Here is a 13365-nt window from a genome sequence, read left to right as displayed (position 1 = left end):
ACTGACAGATTCCAATGGGGATTTTATCATTTATTCACGTACCGGTGTACTTTGGGTGCGAGAGGTCCCGGGTTCAAATCCCAAACGAGCCCTTTTGTAGAGCCTTTAACAGTCTGAGACAGGCGGATCTTGGGCAACTGGTTGGAGGGGCAACTGCCATCCCTGGAGTGCAGGACGAGGTGGCTGAGTGATTAAGGCAATGGACTGCTAATCATTTGTGCTTTGCACAAGTGGCTTCAACATTGCACAACTTTTCTTCATTTCTTCCTTGATTAAAAATCTGTAATTTTAACCGGTACTGGTTACCTTCAGACGAGTCCTGTGACACTTGTGGGGGTCGTAGAGCAAAACTGAGAACGGCATTGTGTTTGTTAGAGTCTCCCCTTTCCATAGAATGGTCAAACAATTTTGTTGGTCAAACCGTTCGGAAGCTACAGACATTTATATGAGAAAACTGATATTCGGGATGTCTCATGTTTTGACAAACATCGCACTCGCTCTGCCGCCTTTCACCGAAAATGCAGAGGTGTGACATCAGCGGTTATGGAAGTTTGAGAAGCATCCAGTGCAAAAAAAAGGTGAAATCTCTAGTTTCAAACTGACAGATTCCAATGGGGATTTTATCATTTATTCACGTACCGGTGTACTTTGGGTGCGAGAGGTCCCGGGTTCAAATGCCAAACGAGCCCTTTTGTAGAGCCTTTAACAGTCTGAGACAGGCGGATCTTGGGCAACTGGTTGGAGGGGCAACTGCCATCCCTGGAGTGCAGGACGAGGTGGCTGAGTGATTAAGGCAATGGACTGCTAATCATTTGTGCTTTGCACAAGTGGCTTCAACATTGCACAACTTTTCTTTATTTCTTCCTTGATTAAAAATCTGTAATTTTAACCGGTACTGGTTACCTTCAGACGAGTCCTGTGACACTTGTGGGGGTCGTAGAGCAAAACTGAGAATGGCATTGTGTTTGTTAGAGTCTCCCCTTTCCATAGAATGGTCAAACAATTTTGTTGGTCAAACCGTTCGGAAGCTACAGACATTTATATGAGAAAACTGATATTCGGGATGTCTCATGTTTTGACAAACATCGCACTCGCTCTGCCGCCTTTCACCGAAAATGCAGAGGTGTGACATCAGCGGTTATGGAAGTTTGAGAAGCATCCAGTGCAAAAAAAAGATGAAATCTCTAGTTTCAAACTGACAGATTCCAATGGGGATTTTATCGTTTATTCACATACCGGTGCGTCAATCGGCTCAAATTCAATGAGCTCCAATTCGTTTTGATGTCTTCTTTTTCATCTTCAAAATCTTCATTTAGCTCTTCTTCATTTGTTTCTTGCTGTTACAGAAAATGAAAATTGAATCTGAAAGACTCGGCAGATGAATTACAGAGGATTTGAACTGAAACCTGGTCAACTGCTTGGAAGACAGCTATGCTCACAAGTATACCAACAAACAATTTTGTTGGTCAAACCGTTCGGAAGCTACAGACATTTATTTGAGAAAACTGATTTTTGGGATGTCTCATGTTTTGACAAACATCGCTCTCGCTCTGCCGCCTTTCACCGAAAATGCAGAGGTGTGACATCAGCGGTTATGTAAGATTGAGAAGCATCCAGTGCAAAAAAAAAGGTGAAATCTCTAGTTTCAAACTGACAGATTCCAATGGGGATTTTATCATTTATTCACGTACCGGTGTACTTTGGGTGCGAGAGGTCCCGGGTTCAAATGCCAAACGAGCCCTTTTGTAGAGCCTTTAACAGTCTGAGACAGGCGGATCTTGGGCAACTGGTTGGAGGGGCAACTGCCATCCCTGGAGTGCAGGACGAGGTGGCTGAGTGATTAAGGCAATGGACTGCTAATCATTTGTGCTTTGCACAAGTGGCTTCAACATTGCACAACTTTTCTTTATTTCTTCCTTGATTAAAAATCTGTAATTTTAACCGGTACTGGTTACCTTCAGACGAGTCCTGTGACACTTGTGGGGGTCGTAGAGCAAAACTGAGAATGGCATTGTGTTTGTTAGAGTCTCCCCTTTCCATAGAATGGTCAAACAATTTTGTTGGTCAAACCGTTCGGAAGCTACAGACATTTATATGAGAAAACTGATATTCGGGATGTCTCATGTTTTGACAAACATCGCACTCGCTCTGCCGCCTTTCACCGAAAATGCAGAGGTGTGACATCAGCGGTTATGGAAGTTTGAGAAGCATCCAGTGCAAAAAAAAGGTGAAATCTCTAGTTTCAAACTGACAGATTCCAATGGGGATTTTATCATTTATTCACGTACCGGTGTACTTTGGGTGCGAGAGGTCCCGGGTTCAAATGCCAAACGAGCCCTTTTGTAGAGCCTTTAACAGTCTGAGACAGGCGGATCTTGGGCAACTGGTTGGAGGGGCAACTGCCATCCCTGGAGTGCAGGACGAGGTGGCTGAGTGATTAAGGCAATGGACTGCTAATCATTTGTGCTTTGCACAAGTGGCTTCAACATTGCACAACTTTTCTTTATTTCTTCCTTGATTAAAAATCTGTAATTTTAACCGGTACTGGTTACCTTCAGACGAGTCCTGTGACACTTGTGGGGGTCGTAGAGCAAAACTGAGAATGGCATTGTGTTTGTTAGAGTCTCCCCTTTCCATAGAATGGTCAAACAATTTTGTTGGTCAAACCGTTCGGAAGCTACAGACATTTATATGAGAAAACTGATATTCGGGATGTCTCATGTTTTGACAAACATCGCACTCGCTCTGCCGCCTTTCACCGAAAATGCAGAGGTGTGACATCAGCGGTTATGGAAGTTTGAGAAGCATCCAGTGCAAAAAAAAGATGAAATCTCTAGTTTCAAACTGACAGATTCCAATGGGGATTTTATCGTTTATTCACATACCGGTGCGTCAATCGGCTCAAATTCAATGAGCTCCAATTCGTTTTGATGTCTTCTTTTTCATCTTCAAAATCTTCATTTAGCTCTTCTTCATTTGTTTCTTGCTGTTACAGAAAATGAAAATTGAATCTGAAAGACTCGGCAGATGAATTACAGAGGATTTGAACTGAAACCTGGTCAACTGCTTGGAAGACAGCTATGCTCACAAGTATACCAACAAACAATTTTGTTGGTCAAACCGTTCGGAAACTACAGACATTTATTTGAGAAAACTGATTTTTGGGATGTCTCATGTTTTGACAAACATCGCTCTCGCTCTGCCGCCTTTCACCGAAATGCAGAGGTGTGACATCAGCGGTTATGTAAGATTGAGAAGCATCCAGTGCAAAAAAAAGGTGAAATCTCTAGTTTCAAACTGACAGATTCCAATGGGGATTTTATCATTTATTCACGTACCGGTGTACTTTGGGTGCGAGAGGTCCCGGGTTCAAATCCCAAACGAGCCCTTTTGTAGAGCCTTTAACAGTCTGAGACAGGCGGATCTTGGGCAACTGGTTGGAGGGGCAACTGCCATCCCTGGAGTGCAGGACGAGGTGGCTGAGTGATTAAGGCAATGGACTGCTAATCATTTGTGCTTTGCACAAGTGGCTTCAACATTGCACAACTTTTCTTCATTTCTTCCTTGATTAAAAATCTGTAATTTTAACCGGTACTGGTTACCTTCAGACGAGTCCTGTGACACTTGTGGGGGTCGTAGAGCAAAACTGAGAACGGCATTGTGTTTGTTAGAGTCTCCCCTTTCCATAGAATGGTCAAACAATTTTGTTGGTCAAACCGTTCGGAAGCTACAGACATTTATATGAGAAAACTGATATTCGGGATGTCTCATGTTTTGACAAACATCGCACTCGCTCTGCCGCCTTTCACCGAAAATGCAGAGGTGTGACATCAGCGGTTATGGAAGTTTGAGAAGCATCCAGTGCAAAAAAAAGATGAAATCTCTAGTTTCAAACTGACAGATTCCAATGGGGATTTTATCGTTTATTCACATACCGGTGCGTCAATCGGCTCAAATTCAATGAGCTCCAATTCGTTTTGATGTCTTCTTTTTCATCTTCAAAATCTTCATTTAGCTCTTCTTCATTTGTTTCTTGCTGTTACAGAAAATGAAAATTGAATCTGAAAGACTCGGCAGATGAATTACAGAGGATTTGAACTGAAACCTGGTCAACTGCTTGGAAGACAGCTATGCTCACAAGTATACCAACAAACAATTTTGTTGGTCAAACCGTTCGGAAACTACAGACATTTATTTGAGAAAACTGATTTTTGGGATGTCTCATGTTTTGACAAACATCGCTCTCGCTCTGCCGCCTTTCACCGAAAATGCAGAGGTGTGACATCAGCGGTTATGGAAGTTTGAGAAGCATCCAGTGCAAAAAAAAGATGAAATCTCTAGTTTCAAACTGACAGATTCCAATGGGGATTTTATCGTTTATTCACATACCGGTGCGTCAATCGGCTCAAATTCAATGAGCTCCAATTCGTTTTGATGTCTTCTTTTTCATCTTCAAAATCTTCATTTAGCTCTTCTTCATTTGTTTCTTGCTGTTACAGAAAATGAAAATTGAATCTGAAAGACTCGGCAGATGAATTACAGAGGATTTGAACTGAAACCTGGTCAACTGCTTGGAAGACAGCTATGCTCACAAGTATACCAACAAACAATTTTGTTGGTCAAACCGTTCGGAAGCTACAGACATTTATTTGAGAAAACTGATTTTTGGGATGTCTCATGTTTTGACAAACATCGCTCTCGCTCTGCCGCCTTTCACCGAAAATGCAGAGGTGTGACATCAGCGGTTATGTAAGATTGAGAAGCATCCAGTGCAAAAAAAAAGGTGAAATCTCTAGTTTCAAACTGACAGATTCCAATGGGGATTTTATCATTTATTCACGTACCGGTGTACTTTGGGTGCGAGAGGTCCCGGGTTCAAATCCCAAACGAGCCCTTTTGTAGAGCCTTTAACAGTCTGAGACAGGCGGATCTTGGGCAACTGGTTGGAGGGGCAACTGCCATCCCTGGAGTGCAGGACGAGGTGGCTGAGTGATTAAGGCAATGGACTGCTAATCATTTGTGCTTTGCACAAGTGGCTTCAACATTGCACAACTTTTCTTCATTTCTTCCTTGATTAAAAATCTGTAATTTTAACCGGTACTGGTTACCTTCAGACGAGTCCTGTGACACTTGTGGGGGTCGTAGAGCAAAACTGAGAACGGCATTGTGTTTATTAGAGTCTCCCCTTTCCATAGAATGGTCAAACAATTTTGTTGGTCAAACCGTTCGGAAGCTACAGACATTTATATGAGAAAACTGATATTCGGGATGTCTCATGTTTTGACAAACATCGCACTCGCTCTGCCGCCTTTCACCGAAAATGCAGAGGTGTGACATCAGCGGTTATGGAAGTTTGAGAAGCATCCAGTGCAAAAAAAAGGTGAAATCTCTAGTTTCAAACTGACAGATTCCAATGGGCATTTTATCATTTATTCACATACCGGTGCGTCAATCGGCTCAAATTCAATGAGCTCCAATTCGTTTTGATGTCTTCTTTTTCATCTTCAAAATCTTCATTTAGCTCTTCTTCATTTGTTTCTTGCTGTTACAGAAAATGAAAATTTAATCTGAAAGACTCGGCAGATGAATTACAGAGGATTTGAACTGAAACCTGGTCAACTGCTTGGAAGACAGCTATGCTCACAAGTATACCAACAAAACTCACGTGATTCACTGTGGCCTGGAACCATCGACAAGTCAATCCATATCCTCACCGACATTGCTGGCGACAGCAAAAAAATGTCTTCGATAAAATGGCTCGTTGGTCTAGGGGTATGATTCTCGCTTTGGGTGCGAGAGGTCCCCGGTTCAAATTCCGGACGAGCCCTTTAACAGTCTGAGGGAGGCGGATCTTTGGCTACTGGTATGAGGGGCAACTGCCGTCCCTGGGGTGCAGGACGAGGTGGCTGAGGGATCAAGGCAATGGACTGCTAATCATTTGTGCTCTGCACTAGTGGCTTCAACATTTATTAATTTCTTCCTTGATTAAAAATCTGTAATTTTAACCGGTACTGGTTACCTTCAGACAAGTCCTGTGACACTTGCGGGGGTCGTAGAGCAAAACTGAGAACGGCATTGTGTTTGTTAGAGTCTCCCCTTTCCATAGAATGGTCAAACAATTTTGTTGGTCAAACCGTTCGGAAGCTACAGACATTTATTTGAGAAAACTGATTTTTGGGATGTCTCATGTTTTGACAAACATCGCTCTCGCTCTGCCGCCTTTCACCGAAAATGCAGAGGTGTGACATCAGCGGTTATGTAAGATTGAGAAGCATCCAGTGCAAAAAAAAAGGTGAAATCTCTAGTTTCAAACTGACAGATTCCAATGGGGATTTTATCATTTATTCACGTACCGGTGTACTTTGGGTGCGAGAGGTCCCGGGTTCAAATCCCAAACGAGCCCTTTTGTAGAGCCTTTAACAGTCTGAGACAGGCGGATCTTGGGCAACTGGTTGGAGGGGCAACTGCCATCCCTGGAGTGCAGGACGAGGTGGCTGAGTGATTAAGGCAATGGACTGCTAATCATTTGTGCTTTGCACAAGTGGCTTCAACATTGCACAACTTTTCTTCATTTCTTCCTTGATTAAAAATCTGTAATTTGAACCGGTACTGGTTACCTTCAGACGAGTCCTGTGACACTTGTGGGGGTCGTAGAGCAAAACTGAGAACGGCATTGTGTTTGTTAGAGTCTCCCCTTTCCATAGAATGGTCAAACAATTTTGTTGGTCAAACCGTTCGGAAGCTACAGACATTTATATGAGAAAACTGATATTCGGGATGTCTCATGTTTTGACAAACATCGCACTCGCTCTGCCGCCTTTCACCGAAAATGCAGAGGTGTGACATCAGCGGTTATGGAAGTTTGAGAAGCATCCAGTGCAAAAAAAAGGTGAAATCTCTAGTTTCAAACTGACAGATTCCAATGGGCATTTTATCATTTATTCACATACCGGTGCGTCAATCGGCTCAAATTCAATGAGCTCCAATTCGTTTTGATGTCTTCTTTTTCATCTTCAAAATCTTCATTTAGCTCTTCTTCATTTGTTTCTTGCTGTTACAGAAAATGAAAATTTAATCTGAAAGACTCGGCAGATGAATTACAGAGGATTTGAAATGAAACCTGGTCAACTGCTTGGAAGACAGCTATGCTCACAAGTATACCAACAAAACTCACGTGATTCACTGTGGCCTGGAACCATCGACAAGTCAATCCATATCCTCACCGACATTGCTGGCGACAGCAAAAAAATGTCTTCGATAAAATGGCTCGTTGGTCTAGGGGTATGATTCTCGCTTTGGGTGCGAGAGGTCCCCGGTTCAAATTCCGGACGAGCCCTTTAACAGTCTGAGGGAGGCGGATCTTTGGCTACTGGTATGAGGGGCAACTGCCGTCCCTGGGGTGCAGGACGAGGTGGCTGAGGGATCAAGGCAATGGACTGCTAATCATTTGTGCTCTGCACTAGTGGCTTCAACATTTATTAATTTCTTCCTTGATTAAAAATCTGTAATTTTAACCGGTACTGGTTACCTTCAGACAAGTCCTGTGACACTTGCGGGGGTCGTAGAGCAAAACTGAGAACGGCATTGTGTTTGTTAGAGTCTCCCCTTTCCATAGAATGGTCAAACAATTTTGTTGGTCAAACCGTTCGGAAGCTACAGACATTTATTTGAGAAAACTGATTTTTGGGATGTCTCATGTTTTGACAAACATCGCTCTCGCTCTGCCGCCTTTCACCGAAAATGCAGAGGTGTGACATCAGCGGTTATGTAAGATTGAGAAGCATCCAGTGCAAAAAAAAAGGTGAAATCTCTAGTTTCAAACTGACAGATTCCAATGGGGATTTTATCATTTATTCACGTACCGGTGTACTTTGGGTGCGAGAGGTCCCGGGTTCAAATCCCAAACGAGCCCTTTTGTAGAGCCTTTAACAGTCTGAGACAGGCGGATCTTGGGCAACTGGTTGGAGGGGCAACTGCCATCCCTGGAGTGCAGGACGAGGTGGCTGAGTGATTAAGGCAATGGACTGCTAATCATTTGTGCTTTGCACAAGTGGCTTCAACATTGCACAACTTTTCTTCATTTCTTCCTTGATTAAAAATCTGTAATTTTAACCGGTACTGGTTACCTTCAGACGAGTCCTGTGACACTTGTGGGGGTCGTAGAGCAAAACTGAGAACGGCATTGTGTTTGTTAGAGTCTCCCCTTGCCATAGAATGGTCAAACAATTTTGTTGGTCAAACCGTTCGGAAGCTACAGACATTTATATGAGAAAACTGATATTCGGGATGTCTCATGTTTTGACAAACATCGCACTCGCTCTGCCGCCTTTCACCGAAAATGCAGAGGTGTGACATCAGCGGTTATGGAAGTTTGAGAAGCATCCAGTGCAAAAAAAAGGTGAAATCTCTAGTTTCAAACTGACAGATTCCAATGGGCATTTTATCATTTATTCACATACCGGTGCGTCAATCGGCTCAAATTCAATGAGCTCCAATTCGTTTTGATGTCTTCTTTTTCATCTTCAAAATCTTCATTTAGCTCTTCTTCATTTGTTTCTTGCTGTTACAGAAAATGAAAATTTAATCTGAAAGACTCGGCAGATGAATTACAGAGGATTTGAACTGAAACCTGGTCAACTGCTTGGAAGACAGCTATGCTCACAAGTATACCAACAAAACTCACGTGATTCACTGTGGCCTGGAACCATCGACAAGTCAATCCATATCCTCACCGACATTGCTGGCGACAGCAAAAAAATGTCTTCGATAAAATGGCTCGTTGGTCTAGGGGTATGATTCTCGCTTTGGGTGCGAGAGGTCCCCGGTTCAAATCCCGGACGAGCCCTTTAACAGTCTGAGGGAGGCGGATCTTTGGCTACTGGTTGGAGGGGCAACTGCCGTCCCTGGAGTGCAGGACGAGGTGGCTGAGGGATCAAGGCAATGGACTGCTAATCATTTGTGCTCTGCACTAGTGGCTTCAACATTTATTAATTTCTTCCTTGATTAAAAATCTGTAATTTTAACCGGTACTGGTTACCTTCAGACGAGTCCTGTGACACTTGTGGGGGTCGTAGAGCAAAACTGAGAACGGCATTGTGTTTGTTAGAGTCTCCCCTTTCCATAGAATGGTCAAACAATTTTGTTGGTCAAACCGTTCGGAAGCTACAGACATTTATATGAGAAAACTGATATTCGGGATGTCTCATGTTTTGACAAACATCGCACTCGCTCTGCTGCCTTTCACCGAAAATGCAGAGGTGTGACATCAGCGGTTATGGAAGTTTGAGAAGCATCCAGTGCAAAAAAAAGGTGAAATCTCTAGTTTCAAACTGACAGATTCCAATGGGGATTTTATCATTTATTCACATACCGGTGTACTTTGGGTGCGAGAGGTCCCGGGTTCAAATGCCAAACGAGCCCTTTTGTAGAGCCTTTAACAGTCTGAGACAGGCGGATCTTGGGCAACTGGTTGGAGGGGCAACTGCCATCCCTGGAGTGCAGGACGAGGTGGCTGAGTGATTAAGGCAATGGACTGCTAATCATTTGTGCTTTGCACAAGTGGCTTCAACATTGCACAACTTTTCTTTATTTCTTCCTTGATTAAAAATCTGTAATTTTAACCGGTACTGGTTACCTTCAGACGAGTCCTGTGACACTTGTGGGGGTCGTAGAGCAAAACTGATAATGGCATTGTGTTTGTTAGAGTCTCCCCTTTCCATAGAATGGTCAAACAATTTTGTTGGTCAAACCGTTCGGAAGCTACAGACATTTATATGAGAAAACTGATATTCGGGATGTCTCATGTTTTGACAAACATCGCACTCGCTCTGCCGCCTTTCACCGAAAATGCAGAGGTGTGACATCAGCGGTTATGGAAGTTTGAGAAGCATCCAGTGCAAAAAAAAGATGAAATCTCTAGTTTCAAACTGACAGATTCCAATGGGGATTTTATCGTTTATTCACATACCGGTGCGTCAATCGGCTCAAATTCAATGAGCTCCAATTCGTTTTGATGTCTTCTTTTTCATCTTCAAAATCTTCATTTAGCTCTTCTTCATTTGTTTCTTGCTGTTACAGAAAATGAAAATTGAATCTGAAAGACTCGGCAGATGAATTACAGAGGATTTGAACTGAAACCTGGTCAACTGCTTGGAAGACAGCTATGCTCACAAGTATACCAACAAACAATTTTGTTGGTCAAACCGTTCGGAAGCTACAGACATTTATTTGAGAAAACTGATTTTTGGGATGTCTCATGTTTTGACAAACATCGCTCTCGCTCTGCCGCCTTTCACCGAAAATGCAGAGGTGTGACATCAGCGGTTATGTAAGATTGAGAAGCATCCAGTGCAAAAAAAAAGGTGAAATCTCTAGTTTCAAACTGACAGATTCCAATGGGGATTTTATCATTTATTCACGTACCGGTGTACTTTGGGTGCGAGAGGTCCCGGGTTCAAATCCCAAACGAGCCCTTTTGTAGAGCCTTTAACAGTCTGAGACAGGCGGATCTTGGGCAACTGGTTGGAGGGGCAACTGCCATCCCTGGAGTGCAGGACGAGGTGGCTGAGTGATTAAGGCAATGGACTGCTAATCATTTGTGCTTTGCACAAGTGGCTTCAACATTGCACAACTTTTCTTCATTTCTTCCTTGATTAAAAATCTGTAATTTTAACCGGTACTGGTTACCTTCAGACGAGTCCTGTGACACTTGTGGGGGTCGTAGAGCAAAACTGAGAACGGCATTGTGTTTGTTAGAGTCTCCCCTTTCCATAGAATGGTCAAACAATTTTGTTGGTCAAACCGTTCGGAAGCTACAGACATTTATATGAGAAAACTGATATTCGGGATGTCTCATGTTTTGACAAACATCGCACTCGCTCTGCCGCCTTTCACCGAAAATGCAGAGGTGTGACATCAGCGGTTATGGAAGTTTGAGAAGCATCCAGTGCAAAAAAAAGGTGAAATCTCTAGTTTCAAACTGACAGATTCCAATGGGCATTTTATCATTTATTCACATACCGGTGCGTCAATCGGCTCAAATTCAATGAGCTCCAATTCGTTTTGATGTCTTCTTTTTCATCTTCAAAATCTTCATTTAGCTCTTCTTCATTTGTTTCTTGCTGTTACAGAAAATGAAAATTTAATCTGAAAGACTCGGCAGATGAATTACAGAGGATTTGAACTGAAACCTGGTCAACTGCTTGGAAGACAGCTATGCTCACAAGTATACCAACAAAACTCACGTGATTCACTGTGGCCTGGAACCATCGACAAGTCAATCCATATCCTCACCGACATTGCTGGCGACAGCAAAAAAATGTCTTCGATAAAATGGCTCGTTGGTCTAGGGGTATGATTCTCGCTTTGGGTGCGAGAGGTCCCCGGTTCAAATCCCGGACGAGCCCTTTAACAGTCTGAGGGAGGCGGATCTTTGGCTACTGGTTGGAGGGGCAACTGCCGTCCCTGGAGTGCAGGACGAGGTGGCTGAGGGATCAAGGCAATGGACTGCTAATCATTTGTGCTCTGCACTAGTGGCTTCAACATTTATTAATTTCTTCCTTGATTAAAAATCTGTAATTTTAACCGGTACTGGTTACCTTCAGACAAGTCCTGTGACACTTGCGGGGGTCGTAGAGCAAAACTGAGAACGGCATTGTGTTTGTTAGAGTCTCCCCTTTCCATAGAATGGTCAAACAATTTTGTTGGTCAAACCGTTCGGAAGCTACAGACATTTATTTGAGAAAACTGATTTTTGGGATGTCTCATGTTTTGACAAACATCGCTCTCGCTCTGCCGCCTTTCACCGAAAATGCAGAGGTGTGACATCAGCGGTTATGTAAGATTGAGAAGCATCCAGTGCAAAAAAAAAGGTGAAATCTCTAGTTTCAAACTGACAGATTCCAATGGGGATTTTATCATTTATTCACGTACCGGTGTACTTTGGGTGCGAGAGGTCCCCGGTTCAAATCCCAAACGAGCCCTTTTGTAGAGCCTTTAACAGTCTGAGACAGGCGGATCTTGGGCAACTGGTTGGAGGGGCAACTGCCATCCCTGGAGTGCAGGACGAGGTGGCTGAGTGATTAAGGCAATGGACTGCTAATCATTTGTGCTTTGCACAAGTGGCTTCAACATTGCACAACTTTTCTTCATTTCTTCCTTGATTAAAAATCTGTAATTTTAACCGGTACTGGTTACCTTCAGACGAGTCCTGTGACACTTGTGGGGGTCGTAGAGCAAAACTGAGAACGGCATTGTGTTTGTTAGAGTCTCCCCTTTCCATAGAATGGTCAAACAATTTTGTTGGTCAAACCGTTCGGAAGCTACAGACATTTATATGAGAAAACTGATATTCGGGATGTCTCATGTTTTGACAAACATCGCACTCGCTCTGCCGCCTTTCACCGAAAATGCAGAGGTGTGACATCAGCGGTTATGGAAGTTTGAGAAGCATCCAGTGCAAAAAAAAGGTGAAATCTCTAGTTTCAAACTGACAGATTCCAATGGGGATTTTATCATTTATTCACATACCGGTGTACTTTGGGTGCGAGAGGTCCCGGGTTCAAATGCCAAACGAGCCCTTTTGTAGAGCCTTTAACAGTCTGAGACAGGCGGATCTTGGGCAACTGGTTGGAGGGGCAACTGCCATCCCTGGAGTGCAGGACGAGGTGGCTGAGTGATTAAGGCAATGGACTGCTAATCATTTGTGCTTTGCACAAGTGGCTTCAACATTGCACAACTTTTCTTTATTTCTTCCTTGATTAAAAATCTGTAATTTTAACCGGTACTGGTTACCTTCAGACGAGTCCTGTGACACTTGTGGGGGTCGTAGAGCAAAACTGATAATGGCATTGTGTTTGTTAGAGTCTCCCCTTTCCATAGAATGGTCAAACAATTTTGTTGGTCAAACCGTTCGGAAGCTACAGACATTTATATGAGAAAACTGATATTCGGGATGTCTCATGTTTTGACAAACATCGCACTCGCTCTGCCGCCTTTCACCGAAAATGCAGAGGTGTGACATCAGCGGTTATGGAAGTTTGAGAAGCATCCAGTGCAAAAAAAAGATGAAATCTCTAGTTTCAAACTGACAGATTCCAATGGGGATTTTATCGTTTATTCACATACCGGTGCGTCAATCGGCTCAAATTCAATGAGCTCCAATTCGTTTTGATGTCTTCTTTTTCATCTTCAAAATCTTCATTTAGCTCTTCTTCATTTGTTTCTTGCTGTTACAGAAAATGAAAATTGAATCTGAAAGACTCGGCAGATGAATTACAGAGGATTTGAACTGAAACCTGGTCAACTGCTTGGAAGACAGCTATGCTCACAAGTATACCAACAAACAATTTTGTTGGTCAAACCGTT

The 13365-nt window shown here is 43.1% G+C and overlaps 2 non-coding genes across 2 annotated transcripts; both read left to right on the top strand.

Moving 5' to 3' along the window:
• Positions 1 to 8773: 8773 nt before the first annotated feature.
• Positions 8774 to 8845, top strand: trnap-ugg (transfer RNA proline (anticodon UGG)). The gene has a single exon. It is a non-coding gene; the product is annotated as a tRNA-Pro (tRNA).
• Positions 8846 to 11333: 2488 nt separating this feature from the next.
• On the top strand, positions 11334 to 11405 carry trnap-ugg (transfer RNA proline (anticodon UGG)). Its single transcript has one exon. It is a non-coding gene; the product is annotated as a tRNA-Pro (tRNA).
• The last annotated feature ends 1960 nt before the right edge of the window (positions 11406 to 13365 follow it).

This window comes from Salvelinus fontinalis, chromosome 33, assembly GCF_029448725.1.
Source record: "Salvelinus fontinalis isolate EN_2023a chromosome 33, ASM2944872v1, whole genome shotgun sequence".
In the NCBI taxonomy this organism is placed as follows: Eukaryota; Metazoa; Chordata; class Actinopteri; order Salmoniformes; family Salmonidae; genus Salvelinus; species Salvelinus fontinalis.
Note: the sequence above shows the minus strand (reverse complement) of the source record. Positions and strands in the feature narration are given on the sequence as shown.